We start from the raw sequence: 15,648 nt of genomic DNA, 5'->3' as shown, positions 1-15,648 counted from the left end.
TCCTTTTTGCAGGTAGGTTGTCCCTCCTTTCCTCAGGAAGGTTGGCCCAACAAGTTGAGGAGACCCACAGTGGGCTGCTCCCTAACGCCGCTGGTACTCCTGACTTATGTGTGAGTCTGGCTGCGTCTGGGGGGTTTTTATGGGTTCAGAAGGGAGAAAGTGCATGCTGATTGGTCCATGGGTAGCCATGGGCGGGCCTGGAAAAAGAACCACAAGTGCTCAGTCCAGGCCACAGATTCCGACCGGAACTGACGGTGGGACCTCCAGGATTGAAGCCATCCCTGGCTTGAAGGTGGGGCTTCACTAGGACCTGTCCCTTTCTGTCCAGTAGCCTGCCCTCCTCTTGCTGCCATCAACATGCCCTCCACAGCACCCAGGCTGTTGGTGTTGAAGGGCGCCTCTAAGCCTCAACCCAGCAGCCCACAGCGCTTCCTCGCCTCTCTCTCGTGCTCATCAGTGCCCAAAGTCCAAAGGGGGCTGGGGAGGCAGGGAGCTGGTGTAACAGCGCCTCCCTGAGCATGTGCACACCTGGCCAGGTTGCAACAGCACCCAGGCTTGGCCATAACTTTGCTCCAAAATTGAAGTGGGCACAGGGAGCAGGCAGAGGCCAGGAATGGGAGCAAGAAGGCACTTCTGAACCTGTGGGTCAGGGGCTTCCTGGCCCCCACGAAAGCACAGGGATGCCTAGGTCTGCGGCGGCAGCTCTGCAGCTGTGCCCCAAGCACGGGGCTCCCTACCCTTTAACTCGTTAGGGGGCGGGTCTCCTGCCTGTTCCCAGCTACACCCGCCCCGCCTCCCACCCACCCTGGCTTTGCTGAGTGCGCAGCTCTGGCGGCACCTCCCCTTCTGCAGCCGTTGTCTTTACAGCGGCAACTCCAGACAGGTGGCCGGTGCCATCACTGCTACTACTACAATTACTATCATGACTACTTCTGTAATTATGGTCAATCTATTTTATAGGGTTGTTATGAAAGACACTATATGTAAAGCTCATACATATGTGCTTGGCATACTGTGTGCCCTCAATAACTCTATAGCATGTCTATATGTCTATTTTTATTTATTTTTCTTTTCTTTCTTCTTCTTTTTCTTACTTTTTGTTTTTTGTTTTTGTTTGTTTGAGAGATACAGGGTCTCACTTTGTTGCTTGGGTGTCCAGGCTGGAGTGCAGTGGTGTGATTATGGCTCACTTCAGCCTCAACCTCCTGGGCTCAAGCAGTCCTCCCACCTCAGCTTCCCAAGCAGCTGGGACTACAGGTGCGATACACCATGCCTGGCTAATTTTTTTTGTTATTTATAGAGATGGGGCCTCACTATGTTGTCCAGGCTGGTCTTGACTCTTGGGCTGAAGCAATTATCCTGCCTCAGCCTCCCGAAGTGCTGGAATTGCAGGTGTAAGACACCACACCTGGCCTGTAGAGCATGTTTAGAGGTGGATTGTTTGAGCCTTATTTTTATGGTAGCATTTATGTACAAGGTTGTAAAGATACATTGGGAGAAAATTGTCTTATGGTCTTGAATGCCAGGGAGTTTGGATTTAAATTTTAAAGGAATCTCTCAAAATTTGTAACTAGGGAGTGAAAACTTACATACCACTAGTTGAGGAAGACTAAATCTGGCAGTAAAGTACAGCCTAAAAACAGAAAAAAAGTGAAATAGAAAATTTTATTACAATGCTATTGTACTAGTTCAGGCATGAGCTGATAAAAGCCTGAAATAACACAGGGACCATGGGATTGAAGGGCTTGCATGAATATCAGCAGCAGCATCAAGTTTAGAGACTTTTGTCAGAAAAAGAGAAAAATAAGGTAACTCCAGGTCCTCAAATCTGAGCACAATAGACACCATTGTCCTTCTTCAACCCCATCAATCTGATATATCTAGTCACTTGGAGGAAGAGGAACAGTTATTGAGTGCATACAATGTGCCAAGCTCTTATGTATGAGCTTTACATACAGCCACTTTCATAACAACCCTAGAAAATAGATTAGTGCTTGTCATATTAGTAGTCATAAGAGTAATTGTAGTGATAGAAGTGATAGTAGTTGTAGTAACAGTCACAATACTAGTTGTAGTAATAACTACAAATCCTTGATAGATTAATAATAAAATTACAATTAAGATATCAATAACATTTACTATGCACTAGATAGTTCATATACATTATCACAAATAATTATATAAAACTTTAAATGTGAGTATTATTATACCCATTTGTTCAATGAGGACATTTAGAATCAGAGAGATTAAATAACTTTCTACCAATTAGAGAATAGAGAGCTCAGGCTGGGCACGGTGGCTCACACCTGTAATCCCAGTGCTTTGGGAGGCCGAGGCAGGCAGATCATGAGGTCAGGAGTTCAAGACCAGCCTAGCCAACATGGCGAAATCCCGTCTCTACTAAAAATACAAACAATTAGCTGGGCATGGTAGCAGGCACCTGTAATCCTAGCTACTTGGGAGGCTGAGGCAGGAGAATTGCTTGAACCCTGGAGGTGAAGGCTGCAGTGAGCCGAGACCACGCCACTGCACTTCAGCCTGGGCAACAGCACGAGACTCCATCTCAAAAAAATAAAAAATAAAAAATAAATAAATAAAAAAGAGAGAGAGGGAGAGAACAGAGAGCTCAAACTATGACTGCCTGGGTCTGAAATTCATTGTCTTCACAGCAAGGGATTTGGATACTCCTAGGTGAAAGCCCAAGGTTCGGTTTTTGGCTCACTGATTTGCAGTCTAAGGAACTCAATTTTACCAGTTTACCCTGTATCTATTAGGCTTTGAAGTTGTCAGTAGGAATCAAATGACAATAGTCTTGAATAAATTGGAAGAGTCTACATTAAGGTACCCTCAGGATATATCTATTAAGACAACTGGCCTTTATTACTTACTTAAGGAAACCCTTCTTCTGGAAAGCAGGTCAAACTAGAATATGAAATAACAAACCAGAGACCTGCTAGTTGCACCAACAACTAGATAATAGAAGAAATTGTTGTTCTTAAGAAATATCTCCATCACTAAGATTTCTTAATAAATATCTCATGATATTTATTTCAGTATAATTGAGAGTGATTCTCTAAATCTGAGCCCCTTTTCTCTGGCCAGGGCTACTGGAAATGCCTGAAATAAAGCAGTGGCCTTGGGAATAGAAGGGGTATCATGAATAGTAACAGCAGCATCAAGCGTAGAGATTTTCATTAGAAAGGGAAGAGACTGAGATAACTCCAAGTCCTAAAATCTGGGTGTAGTAGACAACGGATATTCCCCTAGAAAATCTGAAAGTGTTGGTTATTCTATTCCAAGGAAATAGAATTTTATTCTGTCATTAACACCAGAACAGAATAGTGTTGATGACAGAATTCCATTTAAAAGATTCTATTCTCTTGGCAGTAGTTTATTGTGAATTTACCATTACTTTCACTTGAGATTCCCTCTCTTGGGATTCCTGAAAGGCAATCCTGTGCTCTATCCTGAAAACACAGTGACTTCAGAATGACAGTCATTGTGATGAAAACATCAGTCCCTCTTCTTCTTTATAAAATGCAGTGTCCATGTGGATCAGAAGAAAATATGCCCTGAAGTCCTATGTAACCTAATCCCATAGAGGTCCCTGGAAAGATTGATTGATTAGACTAAAAATGTATCACTCCTCCCCTCTACCTAATCCCACATTTCTCAAGTAGATGGAGAGAAGCACACACATGCACAAGCAATGTATGGGAATGAGTTTCTAGTTGATGGATGAAAAAAGAGGAACTGCTTGCATTAAGAATATTTGCCTTTTGGACATGTTAAAACACCCATTAATGCAACTTAGAGACTTAAAACTCCTCTAGAGAAGTTTTCTGATTTATGAGGGCAAAGGGGCCTCAATTAGTTATGCAGTTTAAATTCCAAACAAAATTTCCATCCACAATCTGAATGTCTGAAAGGAACCTCAGGTTATGCATTTGGGGAACAGGATGATTAATACAAATCTTGCTGTTTTAGCACCGACGAGAGACAGACCCAGGACTCTGAAAATTTAGCAGGGAAGAGTCCCTTCTGGGCCCTCTCTAAGGACAGACCCAGGACTCTGAAAATCTAGCAGGATAAGAGTCCATTCTGGGCCCTCTCTAGGGTGACTTTGAAAAGGGATACTGCTGCTGGCTTTCAGAAAGGCAGAAAGGACCGTGGTTCTGTGATCTTCCACTTATTTCAAATGGTTTCGATTTGCAGGGCTGCCTTCTGACTCTCGCTGTTTTGCATTATAGTCCAAAGAGCAATTTTCCCTCTTCTACCTTTGTTATCTTTCCTGAATTCTGCATTCCAAAAAAATAAATATAATCTTTATTTCAATAAATTCTCATTTAATATTAAAAAAGAAAACTGGTTATAGTCCTGATTCTATCATTACAAATTGCACTTTTGCTGCTTTACAAAAGTACCCTTCTTGGCCTCAATCATATCGTGATTAAAATAAGAAAATAATCTACCATGACTAATTTATTGTATTTATTATAAAATTTAATGAATTATTGTAGGAAACATTTAATATTACTTCTTTCCACAGTACTTCATTTATAGCACATAGAATGATCTTACTGGTTTATACATCTATCTGTTCATCAGAAAGAGATATCTCTATGCCTATTCATTCTTTCATTAGTTAATTATTTCATGCACTTATCAATTGACAACTATGTATCTGCCAGGCACTTTTATAGGCGCTGGGGTCTTTTCTGGGCTCCCCTCACTATCAATACAAAAGCTCCCCTGGGGTGATCTCAGTACTTTTATTACATGTTAATTGCTCACAAACTTGTATATCCAGCAAAATTTCTCTTCTGTATTATAACCTAAATGCTAACCAAGCGTCTCCTCTTAATTATCCTTCAGGTAACTGAATCTTATGCTTAAAGATGCCTAAAGATGAACAAGGAGTCCCACACCTTTCTCCCTATTTGTTGATATTAAAAACAAACAAAATCCTGAGATTTATTATTCACTTATTCCCCTCTTTCACACAAACTCTCACAATAAGGTCAATTAACCACCCGATGCTGTCAATCTATTGCCTAAATATTTCTTGAATCTATCCATTTTAATTTATTTTTGCTACTACTATAATGAGGCAGGCTGTCATAATTTGTCCCCAATTATACTGTAACAGGTTCCTAATTAATTCCCCCTGCTTCAGCCTTTTCCCCGTTTTAATCCATCCTCCTCACAGTAGCCTAAGGAGATTTGCTAGTTTGAGTCCTGGGAGATGAGATGGGGAAGATGGGCTCAAGCTGCAACATGAAGGTCTATTATGAGCAGTTGTCACCTCCTACAGTGCCTGCCACTTGGTAAGTTCTCAGTTCGCTTATTTGTTGTTGTTTCTGAAATACAGGAAAGCATTTTGAAAATGACAGGATTCCACAAAATTGTGTTCCATGTAACATATTTTAGCCTAAAGGTAATGACATTTACTCCAGTGAAGTATTTCCCCTTCCTTCCTTCCTGGATTAAGAATGTAAGCCATTACATTGTTATGTATTCTTACCAAAGGAACTTCTAAATGTCAGAGGTAAATGAAATCCCAAGATATGAATGGAAATGTCACCTTACAAATTCATTGAAATTTTTATTCTAGTGGAAATTGGATAAATCTTATGAAATATAGAGAAGTGAGGAAGTGTTTGGGAAATGGCAATCTGACCAAGAGAAATCGACTTAAAGTTCATTCTTGTAAGTTGCTATTGATGTGGAAAAATCTCAGCAAAATCGTGGCTGAGGCTGGAGTATTATGACTATAGATGGACATTGACTTTTTATTTAATTTTTTTTTTGTTTTTATGGATACATAGTAGGTGTATATATTTAAGGGGTTTATGAGGTGTTTTGATACAGGCATACAATGTGAATTAATCAAATCAGAGTAAATGAGGTATCCATCAATTCAAGCATTTATTCTCAACTTTGATATTGAACCCTGCAAAGTTATGAGCACTAAAATATCTTGTATGGCCTTCCAGAGATACTTTTCTCTATGTTCTAAATGTATTCCCTACCCTCAATAATTTATTTGCTTTATTTACTGCTAGTTTATGGAAAGTCTTGAGTTATCAGATAAGACAAATTTTTAAAAAGAATTGACCAGCTACTACTCGGGAGGCTGAGGCAGGAGAATGGCATGAACCCGGGAGGCGGAGCTTGCAGTGAGCAGAGATCGCATCACTGCACTCCAGCCTGGGTCACACAGCCAGACTCCGTCTCAAAAAAAAAAAGTGAATGGAATCAAAACCTCACGTAGATTTTATAAAATTACAGCTTTGTGATGTTTGCTTTTCTGCTTCTGAAATAAAAACATTATCATATTTAAATAACTCATAGTGTGACAAAGGATAAAATTGTCTGTATAGACTGACCTAGAGAGACAGCATTTGTGTCTTCAACAGCACAAACCTTAGACATCTTGGCACAAAGTGAATCCTCACTAAATATATGAAGCATAAATGTAAAAAATTCTTATTGCTCAGAACTCATTCCTGTATCTCTTAAAATCATTCCAAATGTGTTAATGAAGGTTCATGAATAAACAGTATGCACAAACATTTCCTAAACTTCCTTAAAATTCCTAAAAGTTGAAAGAAACGTACATTTGAATTTCATTTCATTTATTTGCTCAGATGAGCTGCATTAAGGAAGAACTTAACATCTCTGCCCCTCAAGTATTTCATCTGTAAAATGGGAATAATTATAGTACCTATATCATATGAAGTATTTAGCAAAGCACTGGGCAGTATGTCACTCCTGGCAAGTACTTATGTGTGCCTATGCTGGCAGAATGTCACTTCTTAGATTCTACAAAAAGAGTGTTTGGAACCTGTTTCATCAAAATGCAGGTTCAATTCTGTGATATAAAACAGCACATCACAAAGCATTTTCACAGATAGCTTGTTTCTAGTTTTTAGGCCTGGATATTCATATTTCCTTATAAGTCCTCAATAGGTTCGGAAACTTTGACGGTGCCAAGCTATCTGTGAAACAAGCTATCTGTGAAAACACTTTGTGATGTGCTGTGTTATCTCACAGAATTGAGCTCAGGCTGTGCCTGAGTTCAACAAGGTGTGAATAAAGAATTACCCTTCCACAAGGAGGCTTCAAACAACAAATATTTGTAAAACACTGATGATAACACAATCCACAAGGCCCTTGCACCTGGCGTGCACTTTTCGATCTGGCAGATGCTTTTCTCCTATTCATTCTTACAGTCAGAAAACGTCAGAAGTTTACTTTCATCTGACAGGAGCAGAAGTATTCCTTACTTTCTTGTTTCATGGATAAATTGTCTCTAGAGATCTATGCTAAAATATATTCATTGTATCACACGACATCACACTTTTACATTAAATGGGCAAAATCATGCTGATAATTTGTAGGAAACTAGAAATAGCAGGAACATTAGGAACATTAGGCACCCTGCTGAGACACTTGTTTTCCATTGGAAGCAAGATAGAAAAAAAGTGAATACACTAAAATCTACCACCTCTGTGAAATGTCTGAAAATCCTGAGAATTGCAGCATATTGGAATAATTTTCCCTATTCAAGTGAAGAACCAGTAGGCTCGCTTTGCATTCCCTACCTTAAGAGGACAGAAGACACATCTCTCAGTTGCTGTCTTTGGATTTTGTTGGCAGTTTTGGAGAGTTTGACTGCAGCTAAATTAATTTGCCAAGTGGCTTGAAAACCTGCAAGTTTGAGATGGAACCTAAGACAGACATATCTCTCTACCTGTACAAATGATTACATACATTGGCCCTTTGGGCTCAGTAAAAACAATGATAATTAGAATTTCAGTGGTGGTTCAGAGTGCTTTATGGAATCTATAGTAAGCTCGGTTAGACGAATCACAAAAGAAACATCTAGAATTTGGAAGCAAAGCCCTATTATCATTGGTTAAGTAACTATTCTGTGTACAGTGCCTCTTGTTTTACTTCTGGGCTCTGTTAGATTCTAAATTCTTGGGCATAATCCAAACTGTTCCTGATGAATGTGACATTATCTGATCCAACCATTTGGAAAGTGTCCTTGAAACTACTAAGGACGGTGATAAAGTTATTGAAACCTCTATTCTATGTTGGGAGAATCACCAAGAACTAAGCTCGGTTATTAATAATTATGGTTTGTATTGGTCTACTTGACAAAGCACTCTGACCAATTGAGTGCTGGCTGAATATCAGGAGAATATAGGATGAGTAATAGGCAGGACCAATTGTAGAAATAAGTAATGTAGTCTATGCAAATTTTATTTTTTGATTTTTTTAATGTTGTGACAAATATTTTATCTTCTCTTTCCATTATGTTTCTACTTATATTGGTAGTATTTATGGTGGTTAAAGTTAACATTATTTCAAAGTTTCACAATATTTGGGATGGAAAATCAAGAGAGCAAAAGAAAGAGGGAATATCAATCTAGACTGTTCAGACTTTCTGCCAGTTTAAAAAATTTGAGATATTAGATTGTCTCTAGTTATAAGTAGAATCTGTTTTCAAGTGTAATCTCTATAGTGAAAAAATGGAAAGGATGCATGAGTATACTTGATCTAGTTTTATAAATTGAACAAAGTGTATAACCAGCATCCAAATCAAGAAATACATTGTTGCTAGCAACAGTGAAAGGAAGGAGGAGGAAAGGATGAAGGGAGGTAGTTTAGATGCTCAATAATAAAGGAATGGTTAAAAAGCACACCGATATATTATTGGGTGGCAGAATACTATGCTAATCTTATTGTTGAAGAATAATAATGTGTACCATTTAAAGTTTTTGCTGCAAGCAAAAGAAACCAATTCTGACTCTGATAATAAGCAGAATGGAGTTGACTGGAAGGATGTTGGCAATTCAAAAATTATGGAGAAACCAAGATGGAATGGTAAGCCTTTTTTGTGTGTAGAAACTACAGAGGTGGATGGGCACATAGCTGAAATAGTCTAGTTATGGTGCTGCTAGTGGAATTGAATGAACCGCAACCATTTTCATCGTCATTCAGTTCCAGAAATACAACCAGCATAATTTAACTAATCTTTTATAACCATAAATAAACTTGACCGTTTTAGAAGTCAGTAGGGGCTGCTAGGTTGCTTCCTTTTTTCCTTCCTTCCTTCCTTCCTTCCTTCCTTCCTTCCTTCCTTCCTCTCTTCCTTCCTTCCTTCCTCTTTTCCTTCCTTCCTTCCTATGCAATCCTGTTGAGAATTTTGTAATGCATATATCATTTTGCATATTTATAATAGTTTTTTCAAGAGGATTTTTTAGAATCAGAAGTGTTGAGTAATTGTGTGTATATATTTTTAAAGTTTTTAATGAATGTTCTCAGATTTTCTTTGAGGAAGAATTACCAATTTATGCTTCATCACCAGTCTATGACTCTTCAGTTTTCTTCATTTTTGCCCAGACTGGTGGAAACATGTTAGCAATTTTTTTGTACATCATTATATCAACCTCTCTTTTTATTTGGGACAGGCTTTCCCAATAATAAAAATTTATAGTTTGATGAAGAGTGAGCACTACTGTTGGATAAATCTATATTTTGTACTATAAAGACAGTATAATTGACATTTAGTAATAAGTTGTGTGTCATCCATTCAAGATTACCTTTAATGAATTATCTCCTAAATTTGCATGCTAAGTCACTTCATCCTATCTTCTTTCAATAATGTTTGATTTTTATCACTTGATATTATTAGCTGCTAATTAGTAAGGGTGTTTTCAAGGCAATGATAAAGCTTTCAAAGAAAATAATTTTTCTTTTCTCATACGAGAGGGGATAAAACATTGTGTTTTACAAAGCTGGCCCCACTGACCACATTTTACAATGTTTTGCTCTTCAGATGTTATTTTAAACATGATAGAAAGAGCTCTTAAGTGACCTTCAATTTATCCAACCTCCAGACTGACACTCTGTTCCTTCACAAATACCCATAGAACACTAAATACTTAAGTTCTAGTAGGCTACACACTTCTTTTCAATCCAAAAGATAGCTTTTGTTTTTTACTTCCAAGGTTGTTTGTTTCAGGTATATTTGTTATTTTAATTGCATAATTTAAATAAGAATTATTCAAAGCAATATGAATGTGGAAAGAAATTCATTTTCAAAAGACCAAGTTCGATGGCATTGAACAATGACTTAAATAACTTGATCAAGATAATTCATTTAAAAATGTTAGCAAATAAGAATGATTGAAGAAAAAAATTACACATCTAGAACAATTTTGCATTCAGATAGCTTTGCATCTGTCTTTAAATTCCAGACATCCTTTAAAGAAACCAAAACTGGAGTTCTTATATAATGAAACATGGGTATACCATACAAAATTGATGACGCAGATATTCACTTAGCTGGCTCTATCTATAGTAAACACACACATACACAAATCAGCTCTAGCCCTACATCAAATGGTTTCCAAATGAGCTTACATTAATAGATATTAACTTACAATGTATTCTCTGAAACATGCGCAAACCATTTTTAATAATTTGTTACTTTGATTCAATTTTAAAATTAGCCAAACAAAACTAGGTGCTATATTTTGGATATAATTTGTCTAGCCACACCAGGTGTCATGTTGAAATTGATCCCCAGTGTCGGAGGTGAGGCCTAGTGGGAGGTGTTTGGGTCATAGGGGCAGATTCCTCATGGCTTGGTGCCATTCTCCTATTCTTGCAGGAGCGAGTGAGTTCTCAGTCTCAGTTCCTGTGAGAACTGCTTGTTGAAAAGAGGTGGACACCTCCTCCTTTCTCACTTCCTTCCTCTCTTTCCACATGACACCTGCCCCTCTTTGCCTTCCACCATGAGTGAAAGCTTCCAGAGCCCCTCAACAAAAGCAGGTGCTGGTGCCATTTCTCTTGTGTAGCCTGCAGAGCCAGGAACCAAATAAACCTCTTTTCTTTATAAATTACCCAGCCTCAGGTATTCCTTTATAGCAACACAAATGGACCAAGACACCAGATATTGTCCCATTTTGCTTATGTCTCAGGTTTTTCTACAGAATGGAAGATAAGAAGAACACTTCAGTAATAGCACATTATATCTCAGATGTGTCACAACTAATGTCACAAATAATGCCACAGAAAACTATATGCCAATTTTTAATTATCTTTTTTCCTAACACAAGTACAAGGTAACTCCAAATAACATGTGGATTTTGTTTTCACTTTATAAAAATCCATATATTTCTTCCTTCTAAATATTTGCCACAGTCTTTGTCCTTCACTCTCTTCGTTCCTTTTGGTTGTTTTTTACACAGATGAAAAACACTCACTGAAGTCAACGTACACTTGTATCTGCATGATGATTAACAACAGATGAGAACTGATGTGGCTGAAGGGTGATAAAGTCCATTCAAAAATTAAACCATGAGAGACAAATGCATAGGTATAGCAAAGGTCATCTGTTTGAGGTGGATGTGCATTTCCACTAAGAATATCTGGTTGCTTCGAAGCTGTTTTCCTTTTGTCACACTCTCAAGTGACACTGTCTCAACACTTTTTCAAGTGTTTGTATAGATTTAACATGATGCTTAACATCTCCGCATTTCTCATGTTGCCCACTGGAAACGTATGTGACAAAAATACATATTATATATGTTCTAAAGGAATGACCACAGATAAGATGATCAAGAATGTTTTGTGATTGCTTTATTGAAACATAGTCTCTCAGAACTCCCTTGATTCTTCTTTACCTTATGTCAATATTACTTTCACTTTTTGATTGATAATATTCATTATTAAAAATTCAGCTTTTGACTCCTGAGTCCTAAACATAACTTCATTCATAACCTCAGGAGAATTTAATATATAGACCAAAAGATTATTTGTTCCATGTGATGGCTCATATTTTTTACAGTTAATCTAGGATTTGTTGATTAATTTTAAATTTACTTTAAAATTCACAATAAATATTTAATCCCTTCATAATCTGAAGACTCTTTACTCAATAGTTTAGTAATATCTCTAGTTCACTAAGGCCTTGGGTGCTCATGCTAGTATTTTACCAGCTCCCTCCTCAGCAGACCATGTGAGATTGGGATTGCTTTACTTTTATGAGTATGCTGGTGTGAGGGATTATTAACAAAAGAAGTCTTTTTAAACACAGGAACACTGTATCTCTCAGTACAGATGGCTCCCAGATTGTCACAGCATCAGAGTGCTGCTTAAAGCGCATCTTTTCATGACATTTACTATTTGTTCACTTCTAGGTTCCATATATGACCTGCAGAATGCACCCAAAAAGGGAGTTCAAGGGCCAATCTTTCATGGGCAATTACATGTAGATTTCTAATTGCTGATCCTAATGATCAGTGGTTTCTCCTTTGGGTCAGATGTATTATTGCTGTAGAACTAGAATGCTGTCACTCAAAGTGATCCTTAGTCATTAACTCATTGGTCAGGCCAAGCGTATAATAACACTGCATTTTCAGAAGCTAGAAAGCAAGTTTGGACAAGCAAGGATGGTCAACTCACCTAAAACTACGTGGTAGCAGCAGCAGCACATGAAAGATAAGGTGTTCACATCTCCACAGACTAGAGAGTATTTAGGGAAACAAAACACCTCTGATTTTTATATTTTGGCTGCGACATTTTCACAGTACTTTTTTGGACTGAGAACAAACGGTATTTCCACAATGACAAAGGCATTGGAAACATCTAGAATAGAACATACCAACCTCTTCTGTGTGAAAGCATGTGCACTTAAAACAAATGGTCTCTTGCCGGTAATTGGCACATAGCAGGTGTTCAGAAGCTTTGTGCATCGGATTAAATGAGAGAACTGGAGGCACAGCAGGTTCAAGCATTTTCTGAAATACTTGAACATTGGAAGGGTAAAATTCATGAACACAAAACCATTTTATAGTTTTGTTGAAAGGTTTCATTACATTTAGAAAGTAAAGAAATTTGAAAAGAAATCAAGTCTCCTTAAAATAAGAAAGACCTTTTCAAATGGGTTATATATGGTTCTATGTATTTAAAAAAACACATGGTGGAATGTGGACTAGAAGAAGTGATGTTGGTAGCACACCAACAGTTGACATTCTTCTTCCTGTAAGGACACAAGAAAAAGAATTTGATATGATATCAGAAATGAGGCCATTTTTATGTCAACTATCAGCAAAGAGATAAAAACATTTTAAGATCAGAAATAGAAAAGTTCACAATGAGCCAGTGAACATGGGGTTTTTATATTAAGTTTTCCTAAAGAACTGAAGTTCTAGAGTTCAAGACTTGTCTCTATGAGGAGAGATTTGAGACTACAAACCAATTGATTAAAGTTATTCTGAAGCTAGAGACATATTAAAATTTATGAATGAAATTTGGATTAAGTTACACAGTGATTTTGAAGATATATAAGTGATGTATTTTCTGTCAGAATATCTATCTTTATGTTTTGATGTAAGTGTTTGGCTAAAATAATTACTAATACAATTTATTACATGCTTATTTTACTTTATACCATGTCATATTTTTTAAGCAATATAAAATTAGTAGGAAAGCAGGTTGAAATTTTGGTACAATTAGGAACAATGGTCTTAATTCTCTTTTTCACTTTGATTAATGAGGAGGCAAAGCTCTGGTTTGACACTTAATAATGTTTAAACTCTTAAATCAAATTCGTGTAAGGTTAAAAATGTTTACATGGATTTAGGGAGGTTTTTTGGGTTGTTTTTGATGCCATTTTATAATTACACGAGTACAATACAAAAACACCAAAAATTATTCATGGAATATAGCCACCCTAAATCCACAGAACATATTTAAATGACATATTTAAATGTAGCCATCATACTATTCTAAAGTTTTTGTTTGTTTGTTTTTTGTTTGTTTGTTTTTTGTTGCTTTTTTTTTCTAGGCAGGGTTTTGCTCTTGTTACCCAGGCTGGAGTGTAATTACACAATCTTGGCTCACTGCAACCTGCCTCCTGGATTCAAGCAATTCTCCTACCTCAGCCTCCCAAGTAGCTGGGATGACAGGAATGTACTATCACATCCAGTTAATTTTTTCTATTTAGTAGAGACAGGGTTTCACCATGTTGGTCAGGCTGGTCTTGAACTCCTGACCTCAGGTGATCCACCAACTTCAACCTCCCAAAGTGCTGGGATTACAGGCATGAGCCACTGCGCCTGGCCCAAAGTTTTTTTTAACTTAAGCAATTTTATTTTGGTAACTATTATGTGTCTGGAACTATATTAGTTCTCGTTGGGTGATAATATGTGTATGACAATTCCTGTTCTTGCAGGACATTACACTTTATTGAGGTTAAAGAATACAAAATATTATATGATTTGTTAGCACTTCAAGGGTTGAGGTAGACTGAAAGGTTTAGAGAAATCGTCACAGAACAAGGCTAATTGAATGTGGCCTTGTGGAGTATGTAAGAGAATTAGGACAGGTTGGGAAGCAGGGAGAGGAAGAAGAGAAAGGACACTGTTGAAGAGGATATAGCAGAATATTTGGAGATTAGTTGAAGTCTCTGAAATGCAGATGAAAAAGGCTTTTGAAGGATAGAACTTAGTGTGACCTTGAGATCCCCAGGAAGAATTATGAAAGGTTTGCAAATGCGTTTGTTTTTTGAAGCAGCATCTTCTCTGATGGCTCCATAACAGCAGGGGCAGTGCTGGAAGTGGTGGAACTGGTAGCTGCCCTTCCCAGAGGTGAGTGCTTCCTTTCATGGTGATAGAACTTTCTTCTCTCTGGGCAGAGTTCATTGTCAAATAGGGTCCTGAGACTTGTCTAAATACCACCTGCTACACAGAAGTCCTGTCATGACTACTGGGAACTAGTAAATTAACATTTGGCATTAGAAAAATGAGTAAGGTGTATTTAGAAAATGAAAATAAACAATCAGAAGTATTTTTCTTTATATTTGAGGATTCTTTGGAAGTTGCAGTAGTTATGTTGTAAAGCGGGCCTCAGTGACTTTTCAACATTTTATATTTGTTTATTCTTTTTTCCTTTCAAAGCAGTAAAACAAAGAAGGAAAAGAATTGGGTTTGGAATAAAATTTACATAAACTTGAATTCTGTCTCTGCTACTAACTAACCAAGTAGATCTGGTCAATCATGTCACTTAACCTCTTTACAGGTGTTGATAACAAATCCATAAGTAGCTCTGAATCATAAGTTATTCATATTCACAATAAAACTGGCTCACACTTATTGCATATTTAATATATACCAAATTCCAGTCCATATACTTCCCATGTATTATCACTTTCTTTGAGAATTAAATGAAATAATATTAATAAAATAATTAGCATGAGGTCATAGATAACATTTTTAATAAATTACTTTTCAGACCTTAAATAAACTATCCAAGTTGGGATAGAAATTGTGGTTTATGATATCTTCTATGCACTTAATGTAAAGCTTTGCAGTTCATTCTTTTGCAGAAGACCACTAACTTCTTGGATTTGCGATTCAATTCCAATTCGCATGATTTTATTTTAGTTTTTAATTTTTAATTTTAGAGACAGGGTATCACTTTGTCACACAGGCTGGAGTGAATGGCACAATTGTAGCTCAGTGTAACCTCGAACTCCTGGTCTCAAGTGATCCTCCTATCTCAGCCTCCCAAGTAGCTGGGACTACAGGCATGCACCACAACTCCTGGCTAATTTTTAAATATTTTTGT

General features: G+C 37.3%; 1 long non-coding RNA gene across 1 annotated transcript in view; it reads left to right on the top strand.

The window, feature by feature from the left end:
* Positions 1-214: 214 nt before the first annotated feature.
* The window catches only part of LOC117071487, a 71,182-nt gene continuing 55,748 nt past the window's right edge, over positions 215-15,648 (top strand). Inside the window, exons 1-2 of the long non-coding RNA XR_004432320.1 lie at positions 215-292; positions 5,210-5,327. This is a non-coding gene — a long non-coding RNA (uncharacterized LOC117071487). The remainder of the gene's footprint in view (positions 293-5,209; positions 5,328-15,648) is intronic.

Source organism: Trachypithecus francoisi, unplaced genomic scaffold (assembly GCF_009764315.1).
Source record: "Trachypithecus francoisi isolate TF-2019V2 unplaced genomic scaffold, Tfra_2.0 Lachesis_group3, whole genome shotgun sequence".
NCBI classification, from domain to species: Eukaryota; Metazoa; Chordata; class Mammalia; order Primates; family Cercopithecidae; genus Trachypithecus; species Trachypithecus francoisi.
Note: the sequence above shows the minus strand (reverse complement) of the source record. Positions and strands in the feature narration are given on the sequence as shown.